The sequence below is a fragment of the Ursus americanus genome, chromosome 2, assembly GCF_024610735.1.
Source record: "Ursus americanus isolate L20-20 chromosome 2, mUrsAme1.1.p, whole genome shotgun sequence".
Taxonomy (NCBI): domain Eukaryota; kingdom Metazoa; phylum Chordata; class Mammalia; order Carnivora; family Ursidae; genus Ursus; species Ursus americanus.
Window position 1 is genome coordinate 29,335,799 of NC_142128.1, and position 24,689 is coordinate 29,360,487.

The following is a 24,689-nucleotide window of genomic DNA, read 5'->3' on the forward strand; positions in this document are numbered from 1 at the left end:
CGCAGCCAGTCTGCCAGACAGACAAGCCTTCTGTGTCGTTTTTGTCCCTGAGTCTTCGGCACCGTTGGCTCTGCCTAACTGCCATCTCCATCCTATTTCCTCTCTGGTAACCTATGCCTAGACCCTCCTGGAAACAGCGGGCCACACAAACAACTACACTACTTCAAATGATATACTGAACGACCGCATAGACAGCCATAGAGTACAGTTCAACCTACACTTGACTTTGGATTTGTCCATTTACATTTTCAACAAGGTTGGAAGCTGCCTTAGGGCAAAAGCTATGTACACTTCTCCACTCGGAGTCCCAGCCCAATGCGGAGCACATGTCGGTATTCAATGGGGCATCACAAACAAGATTTACAACCCAGCAAGCATGGGAATGTTTTACGAACACAGTATCCCCACTGTTAATTACCAAAGCATCCAAAATTACCAAAATGGACAACGATGAGATGGATGCTGTTAAAAAGCAATTCACATTGCCTTAGAGCTTATTAAATGTCAAACTTTGAGCTGTGCCCTTCACAGGAGTCTTGCATTGAATCCTCATGAGGTCTGGAGAGGTCAAACACCTCAGTTACACAGTCAAGTGGGGCAGCTGGCAGACTGACTGCAAAGTATATTCATGTGGCTCATGAATTCAAATATTTAAGATCCCCCAAATATTTCTCAATGGTATGGCTAAGAAGATGGACAGTGGTTTAAAAAGAAATGCTTTAAAACAACTCTTCATCTCTTAGCCCAAACCCATGCAGTATCCTCTGTGGGAACACCATCCCTGACCCACCTCCCTGTGTGTCAGACAAATTTCACACATCCTGAGAGTCACCCCAAGCATTCCCTAGCTCCCCTCTGCAACACTCCCATAGCATCTCGTGCACATGGACATTCTATCAATGGCCCCGCTCTAGTCCCTGTGTCTGATGATTTCCCCCATGAGAATCTGAGCTCCTAGAGGCTGAGAGCCTTGTCTTTTCATCTGTGTACCCAGATCTGTAGCAAGGTACCCACCACACGACAAGCGTACGGTCAGTGTATGTGCTTGCAATAGTTGTAGGAGTAGCAGCGTTAACAGTCTTAGTTTGCAACACCTATCTTTCACAGCAGATCTGTATCAAGATCGACATCATAACTTTCAACTCAATAATTTAAATTTGTTTCCATAGCAACTAGGCAAAGTGCTTCTTATAATACTGGGAAAGGCAAGCTCTAACTTAAGGTTCAACCCACTGAAATACTTCACAATCATTTGATTTTGTTCTTAGTATGAAGAGAAAGAATGACAGCATTTAACTCTCTGTAACTTCCCCTCTCTTTAAGAACACTCTAACTTCACCATTAACATTAAATCAAAACTTTTTTTTTCAAACATAACCAGACTATCATTTCCATTAATAAAGGGACAGCATCTTACTACTTTGCAAATCTAAAATATCTGTAAGAATATACTACATCTACCTAATCAGGCCACAGCTATATTTCAAGCGGCAAAAGCTATAAACTGTAACATTCTATTTTTAAAGCAAATATCACTTCTTTTTGAAAAGTGACCTTTTTATAAAAGAACTGTCATGGACATATAAGAGATTAGAGGAGAGACCTCTGTGGGCTAATTTAAAACACGGCCTAAATCAGGCAAGGGGGTAGTGTAAAACAACTTCTCAAGACCTCTGCCAGTTCAGTAATGTTAACTCAAAGGAAAGGAAAAATGGGTTCAACTTTTCATTTTTAATTAGGCTGCTTGCTTTCTGAAAGTTTGCTGATTTCCATGATATTAAATTTCAATTTCTGGGCATTCGTTCACATCTTTCTTTTTTTCTTTTTCTTTTTTTAATAGTTGGTTTCCTTCCTTCCACCCACTCCCTCCACCCCTAATTATTAGGCCTATAAAAAGCACTGGTGATACCCTGACAGCCCTAAGTTCTTATAAGGATAACAAAGTAGGAATGTAAATATACTTCACGGATAGCTAACTATACTAAGTATACACTCAGCTATAATTTCTTCAGGATGGATGCCAAAGAAACACAGAAGGGGATCACACATCCTACCTGGAAAAGCAATCCAGTGAACGCGGGTTAAGTAAATCCTAAAGGAAAAGATCTCATCTGAAATTTGTGTCTTTCAAAGCTTATAGTTTACAAACCCGTCTTTCTCAAATTTTACTACTGGAAATAACTGTATATTAACAGAAACAATACTCATTTCTTTGGTTTCTGATTCTTTGCGATGAACAGGATGCTCTTTGGTTTATAGGTGAGAGCTCAACAACTCAGATAATGAGGCCTTCCAATAATCCTGAGACTTACTGACATGTTTAAAAGGCAGGGTGCAGCTACATGAACAAACTAACAGATTCACTATGCTGTCCTGCCAAGTGCAAAACATACACACATCAATCCACCTCACAAGTCTCGCTTAGCTTGTTTACGCATCAGTGTCTCTGCTGCTTCTGAGCAGCATCTGAGACACACAAATTTCAGAAATAAGTTAGGAGACCACAGCACGTGGCTTCCTGAAGTCTCTACCAGAACCTCTAAAAATGGTGAAAAGAATGAGAACATATGCTTGGCCCAGGCATTCAAACAACTGATCCCTTTATAGGCCGTTCCTATCTGAATAAATAGACAATGTTCAGTCTTTGGGGCCAACCTTTGGTTCAGGAGCTCATCCCTCAACACTGTCTACTCTATACCGCGTCAAAGTTCATTTGTAGTTTGTCTTCTGCAAGGTATTTTCCATTCTGGCTCAAGAGCACCCTCTGAAAAGACACTGTCATCCATTAACGAGGCAGATTATACATTAATACATATGCTCCATCATCCTGGGATCTCACGGTTTCTTCTTCCAGGAGCGAACCTAGCTCGTGCAGCTCGGCATGCAGAAAGCCGGCGGAGGTTCTCGCCCGGGGCGGTGAAGCACCACCAGACTGACTGCAGCTGGGCTTCAGCTCTGTGGTCCTCGACAGCGCAGAACGGGGAAGCAGGGGCCCGCTGCCTCTTGAAAACTGCTGCTCTCTCGGTTTCGGTAATTTACATTTCAGCACCTACATTTACTGCACTCCCACATTTGGTGCACTGGCTGTGTGCAGGCAATAAAAGCGGACGGTATGTGTAGCCCACTGGCCTGTGTGCCTTGTAAAAGTGTAGCTACATCACCAGAAGACCCCAGTCCGACTGCAGCAGGGAAAAGGGGACTCCAGGGAGTACCCCAGGGGTCCACCAAAGTCCGTGGACCTAATAAGCATGGAGTAAGAGCACAAAGGGGGTCAGTAACACAAAGAAAACCCCTCAGCTCATTCTTCTAGCTCAAACGTTCCCTAAGTGAAGATAGAGAGAGAGATTGAGAAATAGGAAGAGAAGAGAGGAAACACAAGGTGAGGCTGGAAAATGGAAGAGGAAACACCTTTGTTATATAAACAATATATTTTCTTTTTTTCTTTTTTTTTTTTTTGAGGGGGGTGGCACGCGGGGATGGGGAGGGGCAGAGGGAGAGAGAGAGACAGATAATCCCAAGCAGGCTCCGTGCTCAATTTCATGACCCTGAGATCGGGAACCTGAGCCGAAATCCAGAGTTGGACGCTTAACTGACTGAGCCATTCCAGGGGCCCCATAAGCAGTATATTCTTAACTCTCTGAACATTAGGCATCAAACTCAAGGATTCCTATACAACACAATTTTCATGAGCAACTTTTTAATCAGGAGTCGCACTGGCACTGGGATACGGAGATGAATAAGACCATTCCTGACTCTAAGTTTTGTTAGGAAGCCTAGCAAACACAGAGTCACAACATAGTGTGGTAAAGAGTATTAGATGAGAGCAAGGTGTTATGGGGAGGAGGGAGGTTCTTTAACACAACTGAGGAGGAGGATTGGCAAAGGAGCTAAATCTTAAAGAACAAGATAGAGAAAGGTAGGAAGGAGGGGGACAATTCCAGGCAGAGGGAGCTGATATGCAAATGGTCTCTCTGATCCAAGACTTTTTATCGCCCAGTATTCTCCACCTCGCTGTCCTCCTTTAACCTGAAAGCTAAAGCCCCCAAATACTCACATTCCAAAGCACCTATTGTGAGAGGGAAAAGTGCAAACACACACGCTGTGGGAATGTTTTACAAACCTGAAAACTTTCAACATGAGAAGAAGCAACATTTGTTTTTGCACATACTTTTTGCTGGACACCTTGTTACAAAGTTTGAGACTATTCAAATAAAACTAAAGAGCTAGCAGGTTTTAAAGCCATTATAAATGCATGAAAAATCAGTTGCATTTGTTTAATTAGAAAAACATATATGATCCTAAAAGCAGATGAATTGGATGAGGTTGGGTCACTTTGGGAAACAAAAACTCTAAGTTAAGTAGATTCTCATGTGCATGTGACTCTTTGATTATTTCCTTGAGTCCTTGAGAAAGGGAAAATGGTTCCCTAGGCAAATAGTATTAAACATTTATTAAGTGCTAACGCATACATTTTCTCATTTAAACCACAACCAGAGGAAAAGTATCTTTAGGCTAAGCTCCCAGTTACACAGAATATCAAGGAGGGAGGCAGGACTAGAATCCAGTTTTCCTGACTCAAAAGTCTGGGTTCTGGTCCTGGCACCATTACAAACTAGACACTTAATCCCATTGCTGCTTTCTCCTCTAAAAAAAATAATTTTGAGACACAAACTGTTAAAGGAATAGCTTGCTCTTTCAACCATACATTTTTTTAAAAAAAGGCTCGGGTTCACAGTGCCCGCTCCCCACCACACACCTTTTTAAGAGAAACTAAAATAATACATGTAATAACCCTTTGCCCTCATGGCCATTTGAAAATAACTCCTGTATTTCTTTCTCTCTTGTTTCTTCCCTACAGTTGACCACCAGCTATACTAGTGCCCCCCAGCAAACAGCTGTTACGTATTTTTCAAAATCCCTAAATATAATACCTTAATTCAGATTGGAGAGAAACTCAACCTTTTAATACGGACACTGAGAAGATGTTATTACATTGTGCCGGTTTCCCTCCATTTATAAAATAATTATAGAATTAAGCCTTTTTAATGATAAAAATATTTTTAAAGTTTTAATGCGTTAAGGAATAATTAGAGAAATACTGCTTACTGAGACTATTTGCAGCAAGACATTGATGTAAATCTTTTTAGCAATCCCCCCACATTCCGCCCCCAGATTTTCCTCCTATTCAACAGTAATCCTGTCAGCAACACCTGCCACTGCTGTTTCAGCTATAGTTACCATGACCACTGCAAACAGTCTTAATAGAAATAAAAAGCAGGTTTGTCAATTAAATCCAAGGGAACATTCACTGGATGCAGACTTACTCCTAGAATATTCGAACTCATTTTTCAGAATACAGCAACCAAGAAGGAGATCTGCAGCCACTGTAATATAACTTTAGGAACCAATACTTTGGATTTGGTGTCATAAATTTATCCTAGATTTCAGCAAAATAAGATCCTTTAGTCATCAAATTCTCCAAAGAGGGCCTCTTATCCCACTCTTTACAGGCTAAACTCTCTTTTCACTCTTACTTTACTTTCACAGCATTTATAACACTGTAAGATAACAGACAAAAAGCTCTCCATATTAACTGTTGGCTCCTTTAACCCCTCTGAGCTCAGTATCCTCACCTGCCTTGGGGAGGAAACAGTTTAAAGGAAGACCTTAATGGAACCATACTGTATAAAATTAGAAAAATTTAACAAAAGAAAAAATAATTAAAATTACACACAGAGAAAGTAAGCAGAAGAAAGGAAATAATGAAGATTAGAGCAGAAAATCAATGAGATAAAAAAAGAAAAAAATGAAGGAAATCAAAAGTTGGTTCTTTGAGAGGATAAAAAAAGTCGATAAACTTCCAACTGGACTGCCCAGGAAAAAAGAGAGAAGATACAAATGACTAGTGTCAGGAATGAGAGAGGTGACGCCACCATAGATTCCACAAATATGCAAAAGATAATAAGGAACTATCATGAAGAACTTTACGGCAGTAAAGTTAACCATGCAGATGAAACAGATGAATTCTCTGAAAGATATAAAGTACCAAAACCCACTCAAAAAGAAATATACCTCGAATAGCCACAGATACATTTTAAGAGTTGAATTTGTAGTTTAAAATCTTCCCTCAAAGAAAAGGATGGATCCAGGTGGCCTTATTGGTGAATTCTAACAAACAATGAAGGAAAAAAAAATAGTACCAATTCTACACGAATTCCTCCTGAAAACTGAACAGGAAGAAACACTTCCCAACTTATTCTATTAGGCCAGCATTAACCCGGTACTAGACAGAGACATTACAAGAAACTATTAGGTCCCTCACGAACACACACTTAAAAATTCTAAACAAAATTTTAGCAAATCAAATTCAAAAATATATAAGAAGGATAATACATCATGACCAAGTAGGGTTTATCCCAAGAATGCAAGGCTCATTTGCCATTGGAAATATGCTCAATGTAATTTACCATATTAAAAAACTAATAAATAAAAACCATATGATCATCCCAGTAAATGCAGAAAAGTATCTAACAAAATCCAAAATCCATCCCTGATAAAAGATTCTTAGTAAACTAAGAATAGAAGAGAATTTCCTCAGTCTGATAAAGGGAATCCACAAAAGATTTCCACTCACATCACAATTAATGGTAAAAGACCAAGCAATTGCTAAGACAAAGGATGTCCACTCTCTCCTCTTCTATCCAGTATTATACTGGAGGTTCTGATTAGTGCAATAAGGCAAGAAAAAGAAATAACAGACATCCATGTTAGAAAAAAAAATGAAACTATCTTTGTTCAAATGCGACATTGTTATTTATGTGGAAAAATCCAATGGACTTAACAAAAAAGCTACCAGAACAAGGGAGTTTAGCAAAGTTACAGGATATAAAATTTATATACAAAACTGAATTGTATTTCTATCCTAATAACAAGCAACTTTATGTTGAAATTTTTAAGACTACCACTTACAATAATACCAAAAATATATGAAATCCTTAGGGATAATCTGATGAAAGATGTGCAAGCTCTGTACTCTAAAACATTGCTGAGAGAAATTAAAGACACAAATAGACAGAAATAACATGTTCATGGGTTGGAAGACTCAGTATTGTTAAGAAGTCATGCTCTCCAAATTAATAATACCAATTCAATATAATCCCAAACAAAATCTCAGCAGGCTGTTTTGTATAAATTGATAAGCTGATTCTGAACTTCATAGGGATATGCAAAAAACCTGGAATAGCCAAAACAACTTTGGAAAAAAGAACAAAGTTGCAAGACTAACACAAAACTTATTATAAAGCTACAGTAATTAAGACAGTGTGGTACTAGCATAAAGATAAACAGATCACTGGAGCACAGGGTCCCAGATAGACCCACATATATGGACAACTGATTTTGGCAAAGGTGCAAAGGTAACTCAGTAGAGAGAGACATCCATATGCAAGAAGCACGAACTGTGATCCACACCCTGCACCACAGGCACAAATTAGGTCAAAATGGATCATCCATCTCAACGTAAAACCTAAAACTATAAAAAACTATAAAACACCTGTAAGAAAACATAGAAATGATCTCGACGACCTAGGTAAAGATTTCTTAAACGTGATACTAAAAGCATAATCCATAAAAGAACAAACTGATAAACTGAACTTTACCAAAATTAAAAACGTCTGCTCTTTGAAAGACACTGTTAAGAGAATTAAAAGATAAGTCAGAATGATAGAAAATATTTACAGATCATGTAGCTGAAAAAGAATCTGTATTTAGGCTATATAAAAAAACTCTTGAAACTCAGTAATTAGAAAATAAACAATCCAATAAATGAGTAAAAGGTTTGACATTTCCCAGAAAAATGGCAAATAAGCACATGAAAATATGCTCAACACATTAGTCATCTGGAATATGCAAATTAAAAGCACAATAAGAAACCACAACATGCTTATTAGAATGGCTAAAATTGCAAAGACTGACCACACCAACTATTACAGAGATGTGGAGCAACTGGAACTCTCATGCATTATTGGTAGGGAACATAAAAGAATACAACACAAAAAGTAATTTGGCAACTTTTAAAAAGTTAAACATACACCTACCATATAATCCAGCCATCCCACTCCTAGGTATTTGCCTGAGGGGAAAGAAAGCATATGTCCATACAAAGATTTGTATATGAACGTTTGGATAGGTTTTATTTGTAATAGCCAGAAACTGAAAATACCCAAATGGCCATCAACGGTGGATACAAGAATTGCAGAATATCTATCTCTCTCAACAGTCAAAAAGGAATTAACTATTGATAAGCTCAACAATATAAATGAATCTCAATGTGATTACGCTGAGTGGAAAAAAAACACACACTAAAAAGAGTACATTCTATTAAAAATCCACTTCTATGAAGCCCTACAATAGGCAAACTAATCTATAGTGACAGAAAGCAGATCAGTGGCTGCCTGGAGAAGGGGGCCAAAGGGTGTGAGGGCAGGGTTCAAAAGGGGTACAAAGATACTTTTGGAGTTAGTAGATATTTCCATTACCCTTATTGTGGCGATGGTTTCAAAGATGTCTACATGTGTCAGAACTGATTACACTGTACACTTTAAACCTGTGCCATTTATTGTGTAGCAATTATGCCTCAATAAAGCTGGGAAAAAAGTAACTGCCTAAACTTTATAATATTCATTTTAAAGTGTCCTTTTTTCATCGCATACTAAAAATCTTTCATTGTAGCAAAGCAATTGATGTAACTGCTTCAAATACACCTTTCCCTTTGACCTTTCCTCTATATAAACAGCACTGTGAAAGTAAATTACTACTGGATGGAAAAGTGAACAAACTGGTCTTCCAGGATTGCACAGTGGTCTGTTCACTGCCTCCAAATGAAGCCCAAATGTTTAGCTAAACTAGCAGTCCTGAATCTTGGTCACTTAATACTGAAACTATTATAACCACGAGCCACCCCAAAGCAATTCATTAATTCAGTAAACATTTATTGCACATGTACTCTGTCTGGCATTTTTTAAGTATTAGATTTCATGCAAAATGGTCACTACCGAATTAGAAAGCCATTCTGCATCTACTCTGGGAATAATCTGCAAGCTTTTGGTCATTGCATTTAAATAACACAACATAACACATTGCATTAAATAACACAACTAACATTGCATTTAAAGAACATCAGTGGGAACAGGCTGATCCGTCTAACACAAAGTCAAGATAACAAATGCTACTAATGAGATGATTAAAGAATTATACATTGACACCTTAGAATTCCAGAACGAAGGTATCTCTTGAAACCTAAGTGAATTCAGGACAAATATTCAAAAAGTACTCCCATACACAGCTGGAAGAGCGGACCCTGACAGCAACAAGAGGTCCCACCAACATGGAAATTAAAAAGATGTGAAAAACTTAGGTAGACTGAGAAAGACAAATACCGTGTAATTTCACTTATATGTGAAATCTAAAAATGAATGAACAAAACAGACTCTTAAATGCGGAGAACTGGTGGTTGCCAGAGGGGCGGGAGGTGGGGGGATGGGTGAAATAGATAAAAGGGATTAGGAGGTACAAACTTCCAGTCATAAAATAAGTAAGTCACGGAGATGAAAAGTACAATGTAGGGAACAGAGTCAATAATATTGTAATAACACTGTATGAAGACAGATGGTGACTATACTTGTCTTGGTGAGCACTGAGTAATGCTCTGAACTGTTGAATTAATACACTGTACACCTGGAACCAATGTAATATTGCAGGTCAGTTATTCTTCAATAATAGTAAACAAACTTAGGTAGACAGATCCAAAATGATATACATAAAAAACAGTAACAAGAAAGCTTTAAGTAAATTCTCTGTTTATATCAAAGACTACAAACTCGGTGCCGTTGTGTATTCTTTACCGTCAATTTTAGAGAGTTCTCTGCTAACCAGACCAAGGAGAGTAATTACATCTGATAGAAGATATAAGCTTATTTACTCATCACCAATAAAATTCAATAGGTCCAGAATTTGATAAACTCATACAATGGACATAAAAATTAATGAATATCCCCTGTTAGAGGTAATTGTTGATAACACTGTGCTTCACAATCCCGTAAAAATGGTTATTCCTTTCCTAAAATTTTCAGGTTGCCTCCGAACTGTCATATTCGTATTCCCAAAGGAACAATTTTACTGAACGATAAGCTTTTGGTGAATTTTGACTGACATAATGATTCCTTGTCACATGTTCTAAACACATCATATCCAAATTTATATCCACATTAAACACTGCTAATCTTCTAAATATTCTACAACCATTGCATTCCAGACCACAGGTTCTGCAAGCATGGTTTGAAAGTATTCTTATTCCCACGGAGAAGCAATAACCATTCAAACAAAAGATAAAAAGCCAAACCAGTATTCAGTTATTTTACCTTCTGTTTTTTGTTTTTCAGATTTTTAAAAATCAAAATGGTTCCGTTTTAGGTAAGATGGTAAGTATCAAAAAGGAGATACCCTCCACTGCCAGGTGTTAACATGAAGTCCCCATCGTGGAACTTTTCCATCTCACCTGCAATAGTTACTTCCATTAAAATGTTGAAATGATACCTGCTGCAGACACCCAAATCTGTTTTATTTCAAGACATCTCCACTGTCAATTATTGCCCTAATATTACATTTCCTTTTGGAGGAAATTGCTGTCCCATGGCCTAACATCTACTGGCAATCTAGAATGTGCCAGGCACCGTGCTAACACGTACGTGCAACATTTTCACTGCCCCCCACAACAATGCTCTGATGACGCCTTTTACAGCGAGGCAGAGTATGAAGGACTTTAACAACCTGCCCAAGGTCACAGAGCTACTTCCCATTACTAATAGCTCAAAGGAAATCTAGAACCTGTCAGCAGCGAGTCTCCCAAGTCAGGCATCGAGTGGGACCACACTTGCTTGAGAATGTGGACTCATCTAACCATGAGCACCAGGTGTTTCTTTATTCCCAGAGGGGTTAGTCGCACAGGATGCCTTGACAAGGAAGATGAACAATGTTGTGACAGGAGTTAGGTGTGCATAACAATTTGTCTTCCATGCTTTGGCTCTCAGTACCCTGGGGTACCACAGTCTTGCAAAGTTAGGCAAGGTCTCTTCTGTAAGGAGAGAAGACGGTTTTAGAACAATGGCATCACCTAACTAGTAGCATGATGATTGCTCCTGACCATGTGTAAAGTGGTGTTAAATGCTGAAAACAACTCTGATTTAAAATCCTCTCAGTGTTTATCATATGATCAAGTAACACAGTTTGAAGTTATAACAAATAAGATATATAAATGAGTAATTCATTCTTCGTTCCTCCCAAAATTAGACATTTCATTCATGACCACATGGAACTGTGGTTTCAGATGGTAAGCCTGGAGCCCCGGTGAGGTACGACTAGTCTGGCCTTCCACAGACCTCTGAAAATAACCTATTGTATATACACTGGGGTTTCATGGATAATACCTGCATAAGAGAAGTCTACAAAACACATACTCTCACCCTTACGGAATTTCCCTACACTATTTTGCTATCTTTAAGATGTAGAGTAAAAATCACTTAAATTCAGACTTCACTAACATAGAAGCAAGAAATGGTTGAATAGCTTCTGCATTTTCTTTATTAAGAAAGATTATTTAGTAGAGAACACAATAAACAAGATCTCTCAGCTACTTAAACTACAGAAACTACAACTGAAGCACATTAGAAAAGTCTCTTTACGTACAGAATACATGTAAATTACTTAGAATCACTTAACAGATTCTTTGTAGCCACTAGGCAACATATTAGCCTAAATTCTACAAACACTCAGAAGTGATTTCAATTGTTTTATACTTTCCATAACTCAGACAAATTCTTCCCCTAATTAGACTAAACCTAGGTAGGAATACATATTTAGATTTTCCCCTTCCCCCATTAGTTAATGCTACTTTTTGAATTATATTTATTATCGGTCATCAGAAAATCCAAAATTAAATGAGTGGAAATCCTGTGTATGGGAAAGCGATCTTGTCATTTTAGGTGAGGCAACAGAGGAAGGACCCTGACCAGCCCAGAGATCAACTGCAAGGGGGATGCGGGCCTCTACCTTCAGCGCCCCATGTTTCCCGCTGTCCGTAAGAGCCACCTTCGCCCTGCGGGACATCCACACTGTGAACTTCTCTCTTTTGAACGCTGCTACCTCTGAAGAATTAATCAGTAAAGAATGAAGCTAACTACCTCTTCAAGAATAAAATTATTTCAGAATATAGAATAAGCTATACTATTATCACATGCATTTTAACTGTTTTTTCCAGGAGCTGATAAGAGATACCTCCAGAAATCGACATTCTTTTATTTCAGCCCTATAAACTGATTTTAAAAGGGATACAACTGGCAGGGGCCTAGGGTCACAAGACAAAGATTTTTCCATGTAATTAATAATTTTCAATGTAGTTAATAACTTATGCAAGAAATCAAACCCATAATATGGATCTCACTGTCATTAAAATCCCAAATGTATTCTTTTCCAGTCTTTGAGCAGGTTTGGTAAAATTCAGAATATACAAAGTCTTAGCATATTAGGTATTTGCTGAAAATCTACCTGAAAGAATAAGCGCTAAACTATAAACCAAAAGAAAATTATCTGAATTATATTATACACACACATACACACACACAAAACCGTAATTTTAAAAACTGAGATGCTATAAGCTACTCAGTTTGAGTTCTTAGAAATGCCCTAGTAAATTACAACTTGCTAGAAGACACTGGCCTGCAGTCACAGTCAGGCAAATTTAGTGAGAGTTCTTCCGTGGAAAATTAAGTAAGTAAAAATGCTCCCATCTCTACTACGGGGGGTGGGGGTGGAAAGAAGAATCTAGGCAATAAAGACACTAATATAATATCTTGACATATGGCAGAGTGGGAAGAGGAGGGTGTTCAGCCTACTAAAGTAATACAATTGTATTTATGCATTAAAATAAAACAAACCACCTCTCCCAAGTATGAACACAGTATTACTACTTTATATAAATATGACTATGTTTCTAATATTTAAATTATAAAAATTATGGCATATTCAAGCTACCAGTGGTGTGGTTTTCCTGAATATAGAGGGAAGACAGAGCTGGAAGCACACTCATATCAAAATTAAAGGGTAAAAACCAAAGTCAAATTCCATTTTTAAACTAGTGTTCCAATGGTTATTAAGAGATAGGAATCAGGAGTCAGATTTCAAGATGCCAAGATTTGAAATCTGCAATTCATTTTCTTTTTATACAAAAGATGAAACTAAGTTAACATCTGCTATCCAGAATATAAAATTTAAAGTCTTCATGTGAACTGAATTCTTACTTTTAAGGTGAACTTCCAGTCCTTTCCATTCACAAATAGGACTTGATTTATTAAGCTCCCTGCTTTGTATCTCCAGAGTTGATCAAAGCACATTTTCTTAGTACAATCTGTATTGTTCCAAGTGTTTTATAAACATCTTTTTTGAGAGTTTACAGGAGTGATCTGAAATCATATCCAAGGTTTCATCCTATGAGTCAGTTTTTCTTAAAAGGAAATAAAATCTCTGTCTTTATCACCTTTATTTCCCTATCCATCACAAATCTAATTCTAATCTGTCACAGAATTTTAAAAAAATCATTGGTAGGATTATCAGTAGAAATTACTGGCATTGAATACTAGGCAGGGCAAAGGGAAAAAAGGGTACAGCTTTATCACAGGGACATGAAAATTACAGGTCTACACAATATCTGAACTTTTAAAAGTCTCTTAGCCGATAAGGATAACTCTCAAGGCTTGTCTACCATCTAGCCCTACACTGATAAACCCAAATCTGTATTTCTGGTCCTCCTCTGAGACCCAAACTGTCCGTCCTGCTGCCTGCTGAACACATTCACCTGAATTTTTTCATTTGTATAGATATTTACTGAATACCTACTACATGCCGAGTACATTATGGGATGATCTGGAGATTCACAGCAAAGAAGACAGTCCTGTTTTCACGGGGCTTCTAATTGTGAAGGAAGCCAAACCAAAGAAACAATCATAAAAATATATAACACACAAAATTGTGATTAGACCTATGTGCCAATCTAAGCTATTCTAAAACTGAACTCAGTTTACTCACTGCACTCTGGTCGGCTTGCTCCCTGAGCCTTTATTCTTGGATGGAAATGGTGCCATCACAGGTTACCAAAGCCACAAACTTGGAAGGCATTCCTGACCCTCCCTTCCTCCTCAGATCTCTTCAATCTCTGGGTCCCACCTGTATTCCCAGAGTCGATGGGCATGGCTGGCTCTATCCAGAACGACATTTCCCCGCTTCTTTTGGGAACTCCCAAAGTGGTGGTGGTAGAAAATTCCAAAAGAGATCCCCTCCAATGAAGGCATAACTCCCAAGGCCAAGAGAGCCCCTGGAATTTTAAAAACTAAAGCTGGAGGGAGAAGCTCTCCCTTCCTCTTAGTCGAAGAGTGTGAAGACAGCCCCTGTCCTGTGGAGAAACTGGAGACAGCAGACATGCGAGCAAGAGTCCCCCTGAGAATGAGTACCACTCCCACCCTTCAGGCCCCTGAGCTTGTCCTGGTTTCTGCAGCATTTCATACCTTTTGGACCTTCTCCAGGAAGATCCACAATTAATCTCCCTTGTGACTTAATGTTTGAGCAGGGTTTCTGTTACCTGTAGCCAGGATTCCTAATAGCTCCTAAAGCTTTCCAGCCTGTGACCTACCCAAATTCTACTACAAATGCCCTAGTTCAGGCCCCCATCAACTCCCACCTGGACCCACTTAACAGCTTAATGGGTCTTCCATCCCCATCCTGTCCCTTGCATCCAGCATCCCCAATACAGTCACTGGAGTGACCATATCACCCTCCCCATGCTGGACGATTCAGTGGCTCTCCTTGATATGGACAAAATCTAAATTCCTCAACAGGATACCCCCGACTCTCTATAATCAATCTTCCAAGCAACTGTTACTCCCTGCCTCATATTTTACGCCCTGGTTATACAGAATTACATGGGCTTCAGCTTAGACAGACAGACAAAGACACACACACACCTCATGCTGAACCAATTAGTAAGGAGGACATTTTCCATTCTGAAAACTTTGGAAACCTGAAGAAATTCAAGACAAGTGGTTTTGTTTAGGCTCACTTCTAGGAATCAAGCAATCATATCTACATCTACATTTTATGATATAAATAATCCTAAATATGGCTGCTATACAATATCCGGTGTTAGGGCACAGGGCATATACAGCAGCAAGTAGCAAGAAGAGAGCAGTCCTGCTCACCTAACCTCTTTATGGACGGAGCACAAGTGTCTCCTCCTCCATGAGATGCTCGCACCCAGATCCAGAGGAGTCTTCCTTCCTCCTTTCTAAATCCCTCCACTGTCCTCTGTGCACACTCCTCACATAGCATCTGTGCTCTTGTTCCTTGAGGATGGAGCCACATTCCACTCACCTCTGGCTCCCTGAGCCCAGTGAAGTGCTCAGTGCATATGAAACACTGATAAATGTTCACAGAATGATGCATGCATTCTGAGCTATGCAGAAGCCTGAAAAGCAACTTTCTAATTAGAAGCAGGGGGAGGGAGGGCAACTAGGTGTTAGGTTAGGAAACTGGGTCTTCTTCATATTGAATTAGATGAGAATACTTGAAAACACAAAATATGTTTAATGCCTCTAACCCACTGTATAGTTAACCAGCTGACCATTTTGCACCAATTTCTTACATGGGAGAGGCCTAGAAATAAGTTATGATTTTTTAACTTATAAAAAACTTAAGAGAGAAGACCAAACAAGCAACAAAAGGGGAAAAATTGGATTAAATCAAAATTTAAAACTGTTTGCTTCAAAGAACAACAAGAAAGTGAAAAGACAATCCACAGGATGGGAGGAAAACTGGACAATCTGTATTTTGATAAGGATATGGGTATGTGCATGTGTGTATCCAGAATATGTAAAGAACTCTTACAATTCAACACTAAAAAGACAACCGGATTTTTTAAGTGGAAAAAGAACTTGAATAGGTATTTCTCTAAAAAAAGATCCACAAGTGGCCAACAAGCACATGAAAAGATGTTCAGCGTCATGAGTCATCAGGGCAATACAAATCAGAACCACAAGAAGATACCACTTCACATGCACTGGGATGGCTACTGTGAAAACAACAACAACAACAGAAAATAACAAGTACTGGGCAGGATGCAAAGAAACTGGAATCCTTCAATATTACTGATGAGAATGTAAAATGGGACAGCCACTTTGGAAAACAGTTTAGATAAAAGTTAAACACAGAGTTACCATAAGACCCAGCAACTCTACTCCTTAGGTCTGCATCCAAGGTAAGTCTGCCCAAAACACCTGCACATGAATGGTCACAGTGATATTATTCATAATAGCCATAACATGGAAAACACCCAAATGCCCATCAATGGAAAAATAAACAAAATATGGCATATGTGGCAAGAGACGATCACTTAGCCACAGAAAGGAATGAAACTCTGATGCCTGCGACAGCAGAGATGAACCTCCAAAACATGCTAAGTGAAAGAAGCCAGACACGAAAGGCTCCATGCTGTATGACTCCATTCGTGTGGCATATCCCGAACAGACAAATCCACTGACAGAAAGCAGCTTAGTGGTTGCCAGGGGCTGGAGGGAGGGAAGAATGAAGAGAGACTGTTAATGGGGATGGGCATTCTTTCTGGGGTGATCAAAGTGTTTTGGAATTAGGTAGGGAGGTTCGGTGCACAGCTCTGAAGATACTGAAGTCCATTAAATTGTGTGCTTTAAATGTACTAGCTGAAATTTACAGTATGTGAATGATACGTCAATAGAGCTATTTAAAAAAAAAAGTGACTGCACAAAATCACACAGTGACACCTCTATGCAGGGCCTTACTGAATCACTCTGGCTGCTACAGGATAACCTGTTGTAAAGACACACGATCTGTTCAGAGGAGGAAATTATTTATTTTCCTACCACTAAATCCCCACAGCGACCAACCATAAAATCCAATCCAAAGTAAAAAGAGCAAAGAACAAAAGAACACACGATTTGCAATTCGCTGGCAGGTATGAAATGGAATTAACTGAAGACCGAACCAAAAAAAAAAAAAAATGTTTAGCAGCACTGCTCGCTCCCCTTTGATTACACAGATTTAAACAAGTCAAAGTCCTTTTTAACTCATGAAAAAATGAAAAACAAGCATTCCCTCCTGTAACGAAATTAACATCCCACAGAAGGTCTGTTTGTACTTGGCCGTCATGAACCTTTCATCTCCGAGCACTGCTAAATTAAACAAGCCTATGTTGTATTGAACACAGTGAGCCAGACACCCTGGCAGGCTCCTCACTTCATCAGTGATGCTGAAGAACATTAGAAATAAAGAGGATGGTGAGAATGACGGTGATGGTGGTCATAAAAGTAGCTTCGACTTCACTCTGTTGGACATTTCAAGTATCTACAATAATGAAACATGCTAACAACTCCGAGACCCCTTTCTCTGTTGGTGTTTGTAAGAAGACAGCACAGACTCTGGAGCAAGAGAGATAGGAATTCAAGTCATTGCTTAGGTTTGTTTTTTAACATACTAGCTGAACGCCCAAGGACAACTTTCCTAACGAAGGCATTTTATGCTCTAAAACTGGGTGATTACATCTATCCTCTGAGTGTTATAAGGACAAAATGAGGGAATGCCAACTGCTCAAGATGCAAATCGCCACCGCTCTCGACTCTTCACAGCAAATGCTCATTTTAGAGCTTATATTATAGCATAAGTAACTGACATCAGCCATCCTTTCTCTACCCCGAGGACATCTAAACAACCAAAAGATCCTATGAAGGTTTCATATGAAATAAATTACCCCCTCCCATAGAACTGAAAGTAAGAAAGCCATCAATAAAGTCTGTTTTAAATGTATTAAATCAGGGCAAGACACTAAGCATTCATTCACCTAAAAGGTATTTAAAAGTACTGAACTGAGAGAGACACACCAAGAGAAACACTTACTATTAGAGAGAAATGCCTATTTTTCAGTGCAATAATTGGTAACCTTTCTGTAAAGATTGATGCAATCTGATTATAATTCCCAAGTGTCAGTAATCAGTTCTTAAGGTAAAAGAAAAAGGAAGTGGGATGGTTTCAAGCACTCCAGAAAGGATGTAGGAGGATATCCTTTCCCACTGACAGCAATTAATGTTTGAGTGACGGCTGCTAGAACATTCAGACTGAAAAACTTTGTCACATTAGAATAGACTGAAATCTATTTAAAACAAAACTTACTAGGTTTAACATACACAAACACAACCCTCACCATGACCTGGGTCTCCTCTCCGAACAAACCAAATAGGCACGAAGGCCAAGTCTGCATGGAACTCCCATATTTGTCATCACACCGCTGTGATGTGATCAGCCATACTCCCATGTTGGAAGTCTATTTAAAGAGGGTATCTGGCCAGTGCAGTAATAGACAAGAGTCAGACTCCCTCTGCCCAACTCCAGACAAATTTCTATCATGCCCACCACACAGCAAAGCTTACAGGGTCAGCAAAGAAGAAATTTCTCGAGGAGGATGGAATGGTCAGAGGCTGGAGATTTCCTTAGGGAGTTTCCCTAAGCCCTATGCTCACTTTGGAACTTGAGGCCCAAAGCTACTGCTCTCCACCCCTCTTTACCTCACAGAGGTAATAATAATGCCTTTGTGAGGGACAAACTCAGGGACCAACACTGCAGAAGTCAGCCTGGATCTATGCACTTAAAAATGTCCTTCTACTCCTGCAGTTCCATACTCTCACCCTGATCATGAAGCCATCTCATTTGAGTATTCTACCACCACAAATTCTGGATATGAAGACAGAGTTTCTCCTCTTTCCAACTTTCCAATCAAATAACCACTTATACTGCCAGTCTAAACTTTAAGCTTTATGCCTAAAATAGGAAAAAATCATTACAAATGCATAAAATCCAACCCATACATAAGAATGTCTTAAAATCTGTTTAAATACAGTACAACAATTTTTACAAATGCAGCTAAGAGGAGAAATAAAGGACAAAGTCTTAATTTTAATTAAGACTTTGGTTTAACTACTACTAGTAATTCCTCACTTTTCAGGAGTATTTTTAGAATTAGGGTTTTAAAGCATGCGATTAAAGAAATTAACTCATCAGTGAAATGAAAGCTACCATATAAGCAAATTCCTATACTACCACAGAAAAGAGTTTCAAGAACCCAGAACTTCGGTTATTTTAGAAAACAAATAAAAGGTTATACCATTAGCCACAAAATATCCAATGGAAAATTCCAGGAAATCTCATTAATTTAGACCCCACTAATGAAGAAGACTCAATAATTTCCTTTCACGTCTGCCTAGATTTAACTTGGGACTATTTATTTAGTAAGGGGTTGCTAAGGAAATTAAAGTACAAATAAAAATTGCTAGGGGATTATTTAATCAATTTAAACTTTTTTACATGCAAATAACCGCTGCTAAAATACTAATTAAAACTAGCTCATGCATTCTGTAGAATCCCATATTCCAGTGGAAACAAGACGTTTGAAACAAAAGTCTATAACATTGCTTAAATCTATTAAGTGCTTGTTCCATGTGCTCTGTTTATTTTGGCTGTGAAAAACTGGTTTAGGAGTCAGAAAAGCTTAAAAGGCAGGATACTGGACAAAGATTTATACATTCTTCTCAATGGCTGGCAATCTATTTCTCCATTTCTATTTTTAATAAATGCTGAACCACACAATTAAAATATAACTCAAGTTCTCTCCATTATAATTTAAAATTTGGGGTATTTACTTTATTCTTGTCTTCAAATAACATAACTGAAAAATATAACACCAAATATCCTAGAATTCTTGAATTAAGATCTAGTATCTTACCCAGATACTTACTTTGCCCTTAATAGCAACAATAAAAAAACAAACAAACAAAGCAGATTTAAAACACAGGAATATATGTGATTCTGAAAATAAATGGGATATAGTTTGAATCAATAGTCCAAACAAAATGTCACAAAATGTTACGGTAGCAAGTGTCACCACATTTTGTATGTCTAGATTTAGGTGCATTTAAGAGTCACAGATACTAGTTTTCTTCTCCAAGAAATCAAGTTTCTTATTTAAAATTTAAGGCATGTCTCACTTACATCTTAGTTCTAACTTAACGACACCAATAAACACCAATCATTAATTCCTTCAAAACAATGTGTCTGCCACGTACGTGCCAGGTGTCACACTAGTTACAGGATGGAAGCTGGTCAATAACACATACTCAGTCCCAGCCTCAACAATGTGAACTTGCAATGAAAAGAAAAGCACCCACATGAAACACAATCTATATTATAAGAAGATGCATTTTATATTTAGGATAAAAAGATGAATTTTAGTTGGCTTTTTATTAAGTCAAAGAACAAACACGAGGACAATGACACAGTTGGTGTCTGTTTTGTGGGAGACCTTAAGTAACTCTTATTTGAATGAAATAAAATCTAAAACAAACATAAAATTTGAGTTCACATTCATATCAGAAACTGGTAAAATACTCTGGGGGCAGATGGGACTCAACATCGATATTCACATTTTACATTTAAATATATATTCATGTAACTGACAAACTCAATAAGTATTTCATTGTCACCTAAGTTTGTGAATCCCATTCTGTATGCTATTCTGTAATTGGGAACCATGCTCGAAAGACATTAACAAGTTACTTTTTAAAGCTTCTTCAAGATCCACTATAAATGAATAAAGGGAAAAGTATTGCTCCCCACAGACGAAAACCTTCGGTATCCAAAACAATCAGTTAGTTGCCAATAATTTAAAAATATTTATAATGAGGTAATCAGGGCAACAGAACTAAAAACAAAGGACTCAACATATTTCAACATTTTCACCATATTAAAATCCAAGAGAATGTCTCACTTACACATGAGAATCACAGGTTATGTTCTCAGTAAGGAAATTCTTCATGTAAGTAAGAATATCAAAAGAAAGGGGTCTTTGAAAACATAAAAGGCTTATTTCGGTCAAAAACCTTGCTATCTCCAAGATACCATTTTTTTTCTCCTACTGGATGGGCAAAGATTAAGATTAACAAAACTCAGTGTAGGCAGGGGTATGGAAAACAGGACTCTCATCGACCTTTGAGGGGGTGGTGGTGATAAACCGATAGTCTTTACAGAGGGCAGTTTACTATATGCAACAACTTTTAAAATGTGCATTATCTTTGACTCTGCAGTCATACGTCCAGGAAGATTAATGAATGAGTATACAATGGTTTGAGTACAGGGTTAATCAACCTCATTATCCACTAGAAACAATCTAAATGGTTATCAGAGGAATGATTAAATAAACCATGGTGCCTCCAAACAATGAAATATACTAGAGCCAGTAAAATAACCATGTATAGTTACACACACCTTTTACAATTCATGTGTAGAGATATATAAAATACACTGTTGCATTACAAGACTACCATATGTAGCATAAACCAATTTATTTAATGATTTGTATATGAATACGCCCATATCCATAGATTCATTTCTCAAAGTATGTTCACCAAAATACAAATGGAAGTCATTTCTGTGTGACAGGAGTTAGGTGCTTACTAGCATCATTATGTTCTTTTATACTGATAGAAGATTTTTCTATTATAATAAGAAATATAACATATCTTCACTTAAAGAAAGAAATGTTGCTATCTCACCAAAAGTGCCTTCAAATTCCTTCAGTTCCCTGTTTTAAAAACAAAGTTTTCACCAAAAGTTGTAAGTATACATAACCACCAAGCAGCTTTTGGGTTTCCACCTGCTGTATCTCCTTCTCAGTACCAAACTTGAAGACAATGAAGTCATGGGAATTTAAAGATTAGATTCACCAAGAAGTAAAGAAAGCCAAATAACCTTGTTCAAACAACCTGTGTTCCTGGCATCCACCTTAAGAACCGCAGGTTCCATGAACTTAAAATACTCCTAGAACAATCTCCCTCTTACATCTTAAGAAAGCAGGCTGTGGAGAAGAATTTTCACAACAGTGGGGGGTGGGGAGAGGTTTCTTTAAGAAAAAAATTAAATAATAAAAAACTTACCTCAGTAAAAATATTTAATTATCTTCCTGTCTTACATTCTCTTTCTTAGCACCTTTACTGTGAACCTGCGTGGGGAGGAAAAAGTAAAAATTACAAATTACTTTTTACTGAATACCTACTATATGCCTGGCGGGGATGGTCGGAGAAAGCCTCCTGGAGAGCGTGAAGGCCAAGATAAATTGGAAGGAACAAAACAGAAGTTACTAAAAAGGGATGGCTGGGAAGGAAATTGAGAAGTTGCAAGTGTAATCAAATAACCTTTCCTAAATTGTTCAAGAACCTGTAAATGACGCATTCAACAAACAGGTCTAGAGCACCGAAACAGTTAAGAGTTGGGTTGCTAGACTCAGAACATCTGCATTTGAATCTCAGCTCTAGCCCTTCCTAGCATGTGTGGTCTTGAGCACGTTCCTCAACCTCAGTGTGCCTTCATTTCCCCATATGTATAATAATAGTACCCCGTTCATAGGACTGCTGAGGATTGTATGAGCTAATCCACATCAGGCGCTGTAAAACAGCTCCTGGAACATAATAAATGTTAATTTTCATTTTTATTCATATATGCTCTTACATAAGAAGTCTATTTGCCTCTCACCACTGCCATTATTATCATTGTTACTATTGAGAAATGACCTAATCCTCATCCTCAAGGGGCTTACAGTATACTGGATGAGGTTAAGAGCTACCCAGATACATAACATAAGGCTAAAGAAAGATCAAAGTCAATTATTCGTTCACTTATTTAACAAATACCAGAGTGTCTATCCTTTGCCAGGTCTTTTGCTGGCAAAAGACTTTAAGATTTTATTTATTTATTTATTTGAGAGTGAGAGACTAAGCGAGAGAGCATAAGCAGGGGGAGTGGCAGGCTGAGGGAGAAGGCAGCTGCCCACTGAGCAAGAGCCCAAGGCGGGGGCTCAATCCCAGGACCCTGATATCATGACCTGAGCTGAAGGCAGATGCCTAACCCACTGAGCCAACCAGGCGCCCCTGCTGGGCATTTTTGATGGACGGACAGATAAGGTTTCTCTCCTCAGTTTCCAGTCTGTTAAGACCCCTGCTACAGGGCCGACAAGCTGCACAAGGAGACAGGAACTGTTCCTCAGTGGGTCTGGGGCAGTACGTGTCCGAACCGGCAGAATGAGGTAGCAGAACATTCTGGGTGGAAGGGACGGTGTTATAGGAAACACAGGGCCTTCAGGGAATGCTAAGCAGCCTTGTTGTCAGGGTGCCCCTGACTGAGCAATAAGTAGTGAGGCCAGAAGGCAGGAGGGGCCTCAAGGGCTCCACTGACTTTGTTCCCTGATCTCAAGCACACTGATCACCCCGCTCAAATGGAATCACAGCTTACTTTTAACTTCAATTCTAATACCTGACTGTTTTTCTTCATGGTTTCTTTTTTCCTCTTCCAAAGGTGACAAGGTTAAGAGTAGGAAAAAGAAAAAACCCAGCAGCCTCAACCCACATTGGCGGTGGTAGCGGAAGCAGCACTAAGTGATGAGTTTCATATGTTCTTGTTAAATTCCTCCAACATTCTGATATGTACAGAATTGTTCCTTTTCTAGGTGAGGGAACTGAGGCTCAGAGAAGTCAAACGGGATCTCCCAAGATCACAGAGCTAATAAATGCGGACAAAGATTTAAACTGCAAGTTTCACTCCTAATGCTTTCCTTTGATGTATAAGGGATTTTGCAGAATGCAAAGTCTGTTAAAAACTACTTATAACTTCAGGGTCTGTCAATTTCTGTGCTTATACAGAAAAACTGCCTTCATACACACAGTCAAAACCACTTAGAGAAGATAAAGAGAAGATCTCACAAAAGCAACAAAAAAAGATAAACTACGTACAAAAAATCGGCAAAACCTATATAAGACAAACTTTGAAATGCTCCAGAAGGATTCAAGAGTAGAATCAAACCAATGAAAAAATACACAATGTTCTTGGATAGGAAAATATCAGAAAGACATCAATTCTCTCTGTAAAATTAGTTTATAAGTTTAACATGATCTCAATTTTTTAAGTGTTTTCTTTTCTGGAACTAGACAAAATGATTATAAGTTCACATGGAAAAATAAACAAGGAAGAATTGCCAGGAAAATGAAGGGCAACAGGGGAAACTAAAACATTTTGTAAAACCAATACCGTGTACTGGTGTATGAATAGAAAGACAAATGGAATGCAACAGGAAGTCCAGAGATCTGCCCCAATACACCTGGAAGTTCTGAACACAATCAAGGTATATTGTATTCTGAAACAAATGGTAACGATAACTGGTACCCACACGGAAATAAAGTTCAATCTATATATTATCCTTGAACACCAGAATAAGTCCCAAATCTATCAAAGATTTAAGTGTAACAATGAAACCACAAAAGTACTGAAGGAAAACATGAACAAATTTCAAATACTTGGAGGCCTTTCTGTGACTCAAAATCCAGACACAAAGAAGATTAACTACCTAAAATTTAAAGAAAAGTCTTTTAAGCTTTCTCTATACCAAAATACATGAAAGTAAATTAAAAAAACAGATAACAAACTAGGGGAAATTGCAACTCATGTCCTAAAGGGTTAATCTC

At 38.3% G+C, this 24,689-nt stretch overlaps 1 protein-coding gene across 9 annotated transcripts in view; it reads right to left on the minus strand.

Annotated features, from left to right (window-relative positions):
• The window catches only part of MRTFB (myocardin related transcription factor B), a 263,944-nt gene that overhangs the window by 155,591 nt on the left and 83,664 nt on the right, over positions 1 to 24,689 (minus strand). For 6 of the 9 annotated variants that reach the window (XR_015727978.1, XM_045776055.2, XM_087870338.1 and 3 more), the window contains exon 2: positions 22,113 to 22,177. The gene's annotated coding sequence lies outside the window, so the exon portion shown is untranslated. Of the gene's footprint in view, positions 1 to 8,096; positions 8,132 to 22,112; positions 22,178 to 24,689 lie in introns of all 9 variants that reach the window. The other 3 variants (XM_087870349.1, XM_087870343.1, XM_087870339.1) reach the window with 1 other exon arrangement.